The 9,831-nt window shown below is 39.9% G+C and overlaps 1 long non-coding RNA gene across 1 annotated transcript; it reads left to right on the top strand.

The window, feature by feature from the left end:
• The first annotated feature begins 1,284 nt into the window (after positions 1–1,284).
• On the top strand, positions 1,285–5,277 carry LOC120438748. The gene is made up of 4 exons (XR_005612104.1): positions 1,285–1,389; positions 2,270–2,416; positions 4,388–4,552; positions 4,631–5,277. It is a non-coding gene; the product is annotated as an uncharacterized LOC120438748 (long non-coding RNA).
• The last annotated feature ends 4,554 nt before the right edge of the window (positions 5,278–9,831 follow it).

The raw sequence follows: 9,831 nt of genomic DNA, 5'->3' as shown, positions 1-9,831 counted from the left end.
TCTGTGTACACCTGGCTGCCGTTAATGCACAGGTTGTTCAGGTCACTGTTGCTCTGCTTAGAGCGGCCCACCAGGGAGAAAGGACCCAAAGACACCTTGCTGTCAGAGCTGCCGGTTTGTTTGTGTCCCAATTTGCATTTCTTCTTAACATCAGGAGAGTTGACATTGAGACCAGATGAGCGGCTGCCACTCAGAGATGAATTCTTCTCAGGCACACTCAGAAAAATTATGGTTCTTAAATGGTTCTTCAGATGTCTTCATGGTTCTTTAAAGAACCATCATATGTCAAAGAACCTTTTTATTTTGTAGATGGTTCTTTAGGTATTACAAATGGTTCTGTAAAGAACAAAAGGTTCTTCATCCTTAGCTATCTAAGTTTGATGGTGTAAAATGGCATAAATATTTATTCACTATAATGAGGGTGTGAATTATACTGTGTGTTTTGTTTGTGTGCATGTGTGTGCGAAGGGGGAGGGCGGGTTACCTGGCAATTACCCTTTAAGAGCAGATGGTAGGAAACTGAATATTCAAATAAAAGTTAGAAATACTTGCTTAAAAATATACCGGTGGCAGGGGTGGGGGCCAAAGCCTAAAGACCCTACCTCCCCACTCCCCACACCCCTAACCCCGCAAACCCACTGATCACAAATAATGTGGTAATAGAATATGGAATTTATTATTAAGACATTTATGAATATGGTGAGTTAACAAACAGTAGACACAATACACACATTCAAATACTGTACTTTTTTTTTTTGCTAAGTGAATGGGTGAATGACTGAATGTAGTGTAAAGCGCTTTGGGGTCCTTAGGGACTAAGTAAAGCGCTATACAAATGCAGGCCATTTAGTTTTAAATTTTAATAAAGTATTACTATTTTCTGCTTCAAGGCATTACTTTTGAGATTATTATATGTATTAGAAAATATAGCATAATGATAATACTAGTTATTGTAAACTTTACAAACCACCCAGCAGTATGTAAAGTCAAATTATAAAATACAAGTAAATAACAATTGCACAACAGAATGTCAATGTGTTCATAACCAACACACTTACTTAGTTTTGACAAACCACGCTGTTTAGGTAAAGGATCTCAGTACTTGTTTATCACTGAGCAATTTGTTAATATGTGTTTTGAGCCAAATAAATGACAGAGAGAGAGAGAGAGAGAGAGAGTGACGTTAGGACACGTCGTACTAAGGCAACCTCCCGAAAGGGGGGGGGGTCAATCATTGGGATGCGCATGCGCAGACAGATTGCGCGGCCGGCGGGCCTTGAACTTTCTAAGGGAAAACACACTTTCTCACGGACGGTGACAGCCAAACGGATAACAGTCTTCAGTCCCTGCTGGTCTTTGAAGCTCTGGATTCTGGGACTGTTGGAAAAGGTAAAACATTTTCATTAAAACCTTTTTACTGTTTTGTTTTTGTTACTCGTCATTGTAGCTTGCTGTTAATGCTGTACTAAAAATAACAGTTAGCTATGTTAGCTACGTTAGCCGTTGACATTAACGCAATTTAGTATCGGTATACAGAACTGTTTTCCTAACAAAACCACTGTTATAATTAAGTGAAGGTGCTCCCAACTAATTTGAACCTTTGACTTCTAAAATATGTGGTTCTATTGCGTGCTGCGTACATAATGTAATGTCAGCTAGACCGATATTAAAATTTATAATATTGTTAAAGTCACTAAAATGGCGCCTGAAGCCTGCCGTGAGCTCTGTGTCTGCTCTAGAAACTCAGAAATTCAGTAGATCTGAGCCGTACATTAAATACTCACATCAGCCTGTACTTTGAATTCTGTAAGAGCTGTATAAAATACAGCAATGCATAAGTGTTTTGAATGAATAGAAATGTGACACATGAGAAGGTGTGTCTTTGACTGTTACTGTATAACTAATTTTCGGACTAGTTGACAAGTTATGCTCTGGTCATCTGATGTTACCAAGATAGATGTCCTTTTGTAATATAGTTACATTTTCTTTGTACATTTCATTTATCCACCATCATACATTAAGCCAAGAAGAGGTCATTATACTAACAAGAGGTATCAACGCTGGGCCGAAATTCAGCACGTGGTTAAAGTTTGTAATCCAGCCAGGGTGTAAATATCACTCAGCAGCCAGTCGTAGAGCTGAAGCAGGTAGCATCAACACATAAATCTACTCTACCCGGCTTAAATCACAAGACCACCTCTGACCGAAAAGCTGTAGATTTTTCTTGTTTGCACAAATTAATTAAGACTTACACTAATTCTTTTCACAGCTCCAACAAAATGAGGAAGAGGAGGGGGAGAAACACACTTAGATTGAATTACAATTGGATGGAAGTCGAGGACAAGGAGAAGGAAGCTTAGGTTGAGGAAGAAGAAAAGCAGCAGGAGCATCTTTAGGGATCTCTGATGTCATTGAGGTTTGTTTCATTAATATGGTCCTCTCACAAAGAAAGATGACTTGTTTTAGTTCACCTACTTCCTGTATTAAATAGTGATGTGCAAAACGTTGTGGAAAACCACAGAGCAGGCACGTATAGCGCATCTGCAGGTAAATGAACATCAAATCTCTCAGACTAAAATCTGTATTATACTTTTAGTCTTAAGAACATATGTTGTATATTTATCACCCTTATGATAAAACCCATGTCAGCCATTGGTTTATGGACTCAGCAATAGCAATAAAGCAAATGTTATGTTGGTTTTTGTGAGCCTTTTGGGACCATATTAGGACGAGGGATCAGAATCTGGAGTCGTGCACACTACTGTTTCATTTAGTGTGAGAATGAAACAGTAGATGTTTGTATCTGTGTGTGCCTGTTTGTCTGTGTCTATATGTCAGGTTGGGTATCAGACGCCACCTCTCTGGGGACATCTCAGGCCCTCCAAGGTTTGGAGGCCCATCTCCCCCCACCACTTCCCCTGCCGGTGGCAGACGCCCTCAGACATCGGTGCGTTGGTGGTTCTTTGTGTCCGGGGGTGGGCGCCCAGGTACCCACCGCCCACTCCTTGGCGGCTGCTTATCGGGCATGGAGCCTGGGGCTCGCTCGGGCCACTGGGATGGGGTGCCCTTGGCCTCTCGCCCGGGGCTCGGTCACTCAGGCACAGCTGGCTGCCGGCGGAGCTCACGGGCACGTCACTGCAACCCCCTGGCTTCTGCTCGCGGCTGCTGAGTGACCCCTCATCTGGGACTCTCCTCAGCTCTTTCTGGTATAGTGCTGCTGCCCTCTGTTGGTCTTCCTTGGTCTCTTGTGTTCTGGGGGCCTCTGGATGTCTGGAGTTTTGATCTCCTCCATACCTGCTTCATGCCCTGGAGGTCGGGGCAGTGGCCCCCACACCCTCTAGCAGATCATTACATGAAGGAACCTTTTAAAAACAAAGCGTTCATGCTCACAGGTGCACACACGGGTGGTCACACACACAAACTACACCCTTTTGGCTCCTACCTCAAAGCACACTGTGCGCTGTCGATCTCACGTGCTGCACAATAATGTTTAATATTTAGTATTTACTGTCATATTCCCATATATCATTGTGATCTTGTTTATTACTCTCGTTTTCTTCTGCTTGCTTTCTTTTTTCTTTCTCAACAGGTGATCCAGGTGATCGATATATGTATTTTTTGTCTGCTTATTCTGTTGGTTTTGTTTTTGCCCTTTTCCCTGTCCCTCTTCTCAGGTTTTTTTTTTTTTTTTTTCTTTCCTCTTCTTTCTCTCCCTTTCTTTCCACCAGTCAAGTCTGTCCCGTATTCAGCAAGTGAAAATAAAATAAACAATAAAGCTGAATCAAATGGACCATTACGGCAAGGCTGGGATGGTCCATTTGGTAAAGTAAATCCGTTGGGCATCTTTCTTCGCCTTTAGACAATAATTCTGATGGCAAAAGAACCAAACGGGACAGGTTAATAAAAAAAAAAAAAAAAAAAAAAAAAAGAGAATGAAACAGTAGTGTGAGAATGATGAGAATGATATCTATATCTATATATATTTTCCTTTTTATGAGCGTGTGTTTTAAAGATTTGTACAGCAGATCCAAGTTGTGCCTTGAAAACAGGAACGTTGTCTGCATAGAGGAGAACTTTAATAGCAGGCTTGTACAAAGTGAGGCTTTGTGCTCACATTTGCTGCAAAAACTTGTTTTAATTCTGTTACCCTGTTTTGATGCAGAATTCACTTGAAATCAGGGAAGAACTGGACTTGTTTTTCATAATGTGTTCTTGTGAATTAATTGTGTATCGCATACATTTGATTTGACTTTCTGTGAGACAACAGTTGTCCACTGGCCAAAAAAGTTTTCCAAATACCTCCACGTTATCAAGCCTGGATTTAGAAAAGAATAGCAAAAAAATCTGCACCTCCTGCTTCACATGCAATTTGTGTTTGTGTGTTCAGAGGCAGCCGCGAGAGGGGAGACCTCGGCTCATCCAGCTGGAGAGCCTGACCAGGAGTCGTCGAACATTAACTCGGCTCTTCCAGGGCACCCTGCAGACTTGGCTGCTGGCAACAGCGAGGGATGATGTGAACGCCAAACAGGAGTCCATCACAGGTCGACTGCAGGTATGCGAGTCAGACCTTCTGAGGAGGGTTTCACTTTTCTCTCTTCTTTATAATTGACCCTTGTTTTCTCTCTCTCAGCTCCTTGTCTCAGAGTGGGAGGGATTTGAAGCACAAAGGGAGGAGCTTGTCGTTTGGTTGGCTGATATGGATGCCCGCCTGAGTGAGGTTGACCAGCTGACAGGAAACACCTGTGAAAAACTGAAACAACTGCAGGTGTGGGGTTGTTTTGATATGACATATATTTGATATGATACATACGTCAGAGACATTATCCTAAACTGGACTAACAAAGAACCAGGAGTCCAACATGAAACTTACCTTACATAAGGTAAGGCTGAAGTTCATTGATAATTTTGATCAAAAACTTGTTGTTAAAATATTTTTACTGAACATGCAAACATCTGCTGATGACAGTGTGTTGATTTATTGGTCTGTTATGAAGCTATTGCTATTTCTAATGTGTTTTTATCACTCTCTGATGTTTTATTAATTAAACAATACATGTATTAATTGTTGTTATCTATAGATATAGTATTTATGTTTATTTATTTATAGTATAGTAAAAATGTTTAATTATTACTGTTTAAATGACTAATATGTGACATGTATTAGTAGTGATGTTGTGCTGAGGGTTAAAATGCCTTTTTGTCTTTTGGTATATTACGAAATGGCAATAAACCATTAATATATGTCTATGCTGTGCTCGTGTTTATTTTACCCTACTCAAATTCAATTCATGATACATTTTATTTTGAAAGATTTAAAATGGTTCTTTAAAGAACCATTTCAAAAAAGGTTCTTTAAAATGGTTTTTTAAAGAACCATTTGAAGGACCTTTTGAAAAATGGTTCTTTAAAGAACCATTTCTTTCAGTGGTTCTTTGAAGAACCATTAAAGGTGCCCCAAAGAACCATTTCTTGATGGTTCTTTGGGGCACCTTTAATGGTTCTTCAATGAACCACTGAAAGAAATGGTTCTTCAAAGAACCATTGTTTGACAGGTTCTTTGTGGCACCAAAAAAAGTTCTTCTATGGCATCAGTTTAAAGAACCACTTTTGGTTCCAGTTGGCACCTTTATTTTTCTGAGTGCAGCGTCCCCAGTGTGGACATGGACTGTGAGATGTTACGCTGCAAGTTTGATTTTTTGGGCAAAGAGCCTTTGAGCTTAGATTTCTTTTTCTCATCCATGTTATTGCTCTTTGGAACTGCATTCCTTGTCTTCAGCCAGGAGTGAGAGCTCGCTTGTGAGGTTCAGGGACACATGGCGCTGTAAACACTTCAACCAAAAACTTGGCCTGAACGTTTCCAATAATGTTAACCTATAACTTTCTTCCGACCGCTGCATGTGGAAAATTGATCCAGGTCTTTGCACCTGAAAATAACAAAACTGAGACATTTTCATTATTATCATCAGTGCTTAAACGACCTGTTTCTCACTCTTTCCGGTCAAAAATACCAATTATGTCATGTATACAAGTGTAAGCGTGTTCTTCATTGCATTTTTATGTATTCATGTTAATGTTCAGTGAGTGTAAGCTGTTTCTTCATTGCATTTTTTATTTTATAATCAGGTTTAATTCATGCATCTTTGCACTGAGCTGTGGATTCAAACTGTCTCACTTCTGGTTCTTTCCAAAAATAATTTCACATGTAACAATTTGTGTATGTGTGTTTTCTATTCATTCATGTAATTGTTAGTTCATGTATTTATTTTTCCTCGGTCTTTCTCTTTTCTTTTCTTTTTTGAATGTGGTGGACAATCCTAAACCTCCGTGATTTAGCTTCCATTTTCAATCCAATTATATCCTGTACTCTCGCACTCAAACTCGTCCGGTCTTGACCTCTGACTGGTCCCTGTCCCTCTCTTCACAGTGTCCTGTGTGGCCTTAAAGTCTCCAACAACACAGTCCCACTCAGATTTTCTGCTCCTCTGTTTCTTCTCCGTTGATCTTTTCAGTCTTTTCTTCTAGGTTAAGTCCCAGCCTGGCAAAATATCACATTCAGTGCCTTCAAACAGTCATGTCACACTGTTCTTACCAGCCTGCAGTTCACCGTGCATGTTGCATCACGTGCTTTCTTTCATGCTGCTGCTGGAGTCGTCAGTGTTATAGGTCAGTTGCACTGTCTTTTGCCTGCTGTTAATTCTTCAAGTCCACGATGTTCTGTCTGTCGTCTGTCTTCATCAGGAGATTAACTGTCCTTTAAGCTTCTTCTCAGGGTGGGGACAGAATGAGAGGTCAAGCTGTGAAATTTTTAAGCCAAAGCCTGGCCTGTTTCTCATCCCAATTCTGTTAATCTATCCTTTTGCCGCTGTTCTCATGTTTTCAGGTTGAGGAGAGTCCACCTGTATTGACACACTAAAACATGTAATTAATATCATTTTTATTACTTTTTTCTTAAGGCATTCAGTCTCTAATTCCTCTGTTTTCATGTTGCAGCGTCTCTCACCAGCTCACAAGCTATAATCAGACTTCCTGTTTGACACACACACCCTGCAGTTTGCCTACGCACACACTTTTCTCTCAGACTTCCTCTTTTTCCCGCACTCTGCTATGAACCTACGTAGTGTTATTATTACTTATTCATTATTTTGTACAAATCACACAGAATCACTCAAAATACGCTTTCCTAAGAGTATTTTATCAAACATGCTTTTTAGAATCAGAAAGAGGAAGTATACAACACCCAGTAACTGTCTCTGTCCTCTTAAAAGAGAAGAGAAATAAACACATATGGGACAATTCTCCCCATCTTAGACGAAATGTGACCTTAAATGTCCGTTTCTAAGTCATGTTCTTCTCTATACACAACTCTTGGCCTCCAGGGCATAAAACTTTGAACCTAATCTTTTACTTTACCAGAACTAGACCTAATCTAAATCCTGTCTCATTCACTGCTGAAGTTCTAGTTCAATGAACACATGTGTCGCAGTTTAAAATTAAAAGAGGAAGTAACTCACACCCAAGAACTGTGTGTGTGTGTTAATGTCTGTGTCCCTTCAAACGAAGAAAAGGTGAACATATATGGTGAGTTTTCCTCAATTTACACAAAATATGACATTAAATATCCTTTTCTAATTCCTGTTCTTCTTTAAACACAATGAATGACCTCCAGGTCATAACCTTTGGACTTATAACTCTGATATAAGTCCACACAGTACGGAGAACCTGCAAGTTCAGGTTTTTTTTTTGTTGTTTTTTTAAATTCTCCACACACTTGAAAAACTGTTTCTGTCATTTATTTGCCCATGAACTTCATCAAGTGGACCTTGCCAGGTCCAGTAATCTTCAGCACATGTATATCACTGCCGCCAGTGAAGATTTAAAAACAGTTTCTTGTCTCAGTTTACCCAGCATTAAGTTATCAGATGGACTGCAGCCGATCCATCAATATCAACACAATTGTGTGTCCACGTGTACACAACTTATTCTTCACTTGTATCACAGCACATCTAGTAATATCTTCAGAATTACTTCAACATGGTAAACATTGATTTTCCTTTAAAATCAACTTACCATTAGAACTCAAGACCACAGCTGACTCGATTCTCTGAAATCCTGAGTCAGTTAAACACCTTGCTCAACTCAAGGTGTCTTTTTCTCAGACTCCCTCGTCCGAGCTCACTCTTTTTACCCCGGCACCTCCACCAGAATGTTACGAGATCTTCCACTCTTACTTGGTGAAAGAAGGTAACTTCGTAAGGTCTCTCCACTGTCTCACAGTAGCAAACAACCTGCGCATTCAGAAGATCCCCTTCCCACTGTAGTTCAATTTTCATAGAGCTAAAAGTAAGCATATTATTTCCCTAGTCAAAAGTGAAACCGTTCCTCACACAGTAATTCTTAATCCAACCTTAAAGTGAAACCAACACCCTTCGTGTTTTGAAACTAAAAAGAGGAAGGAACAGCGCCCAATTTTTAACTGCGCATGTTGTTACTGAACAACACACACACACCAGGCAATCCTTCATGGATAATTAATCAACATTCAAACCAACACAGTCAGCATTGATTATTCTTCTGGACCTCAGCGGATCCACCAAAATTCATATAAGTATATAACCATTCACCGATTTATTTCTTTTCCTCAGACCACGCCGGATCTGTTAATATCAACAAAGCTGCACACTCAAAATTGTACAGCTGATTCTTCCCTTCAGACTACGCCGGATCTGTTACTTCAGCACAATAAACACTGATTTTCCTTCACAATCAGTTTACCAAGAGCCACAAAACCATTTCTGACTCGATTTTCTGAAATTCTGTGTCACTTAAACATCCTGACAACACTAGGTGTTTTCTGTCGGACTTCCTCGTCCGAAATTACTCTTTTTATTCACAAATAAGTGTCTCTCAAAATGATCCTCTGATTGTAGCTATTCCTGAGGCCACAACTCTCAGCAGCGCCACCTGAGTAAGGTCCCCTGGACCACCTAGAAAACATCTTCCCTAGGGAGGAAGTTCTTCAACTTCGTGACTAACACTTATTGAACCATAAACTGACCAATAAACTCTTATATTCTTCTTTATTCTTCAACTACATTGGTCTCTTTTCTCTCTTATTTCCTTAAAATGACATCTCATGTTACTTTTAGCTCAGTACTGTTTTCTACGAGTCGACCTTGAACACAACCCTACTTCAAAGTTTCACTTTCATTACTTCAAAACTTTACTTTATTCTCAAGAATTTAGTTTTACCACTACTGCGCCAATTTGATAGTTAAGATCATCTAGTCAGCGATCAGATAATTTAGAATTCAGCCAATTTGCACAAATTTGCTTATTGAACATGTTTGTGCCTACCTTTAAATCTTTTTAGACCGGTCTTCTGTTCGCCTCATATCAGATCCAACCTTCGGCCACATTTGTTCTCTCTGTTGCACGAAGAACCGGGCGGAAACACCAAATATTAAACCCCGATCCTTTTGTCCCCATGACAGAACAGAGAAAACCGACTCATAGTGTGTTAAAACATTTATATTTATTTTTATTCAATCATCTTCTGGAAGAGAGAGACCCCTGCACAGCTCAAACGCCAGTTGCAAGAGCTCTAACATTAGAATCATAAACTGTGCCTCATATAGGTTTTATTTTGGTACTTTACACGTCACACAGGCTCAAACATTGCTTATATGGAAAGTTCCTCTTTTCTGTGTCTCATTTATTAATATGCCTGTGCACTAAAACTTCCAGTTTTTCAGTCTGGCTGAGCACTTAGTTTGTGAGTCAAAGGTGGCCTTGCTCTACAAGCCTTCACTATTAAAGTAGATAAAACAATCT

This window comes from Oreochromis aureus, linkage group 3, assembly GCF_013358895.1.
Source record: "Oreochromis aureus strain Israel breed Guangdong linkage group 3, ZZ_aureus, whole genome shotgun sequence".
Lineage (NCBI taxonomy): Eukaryota > Metazoa > Chordata > Actinopteri > Cichliformes > Cichlidae > Oreochromis > Oreochromis aureus.
This window is presented reverse-complemented; position numbering and strand designations above follow the sequence as displayed.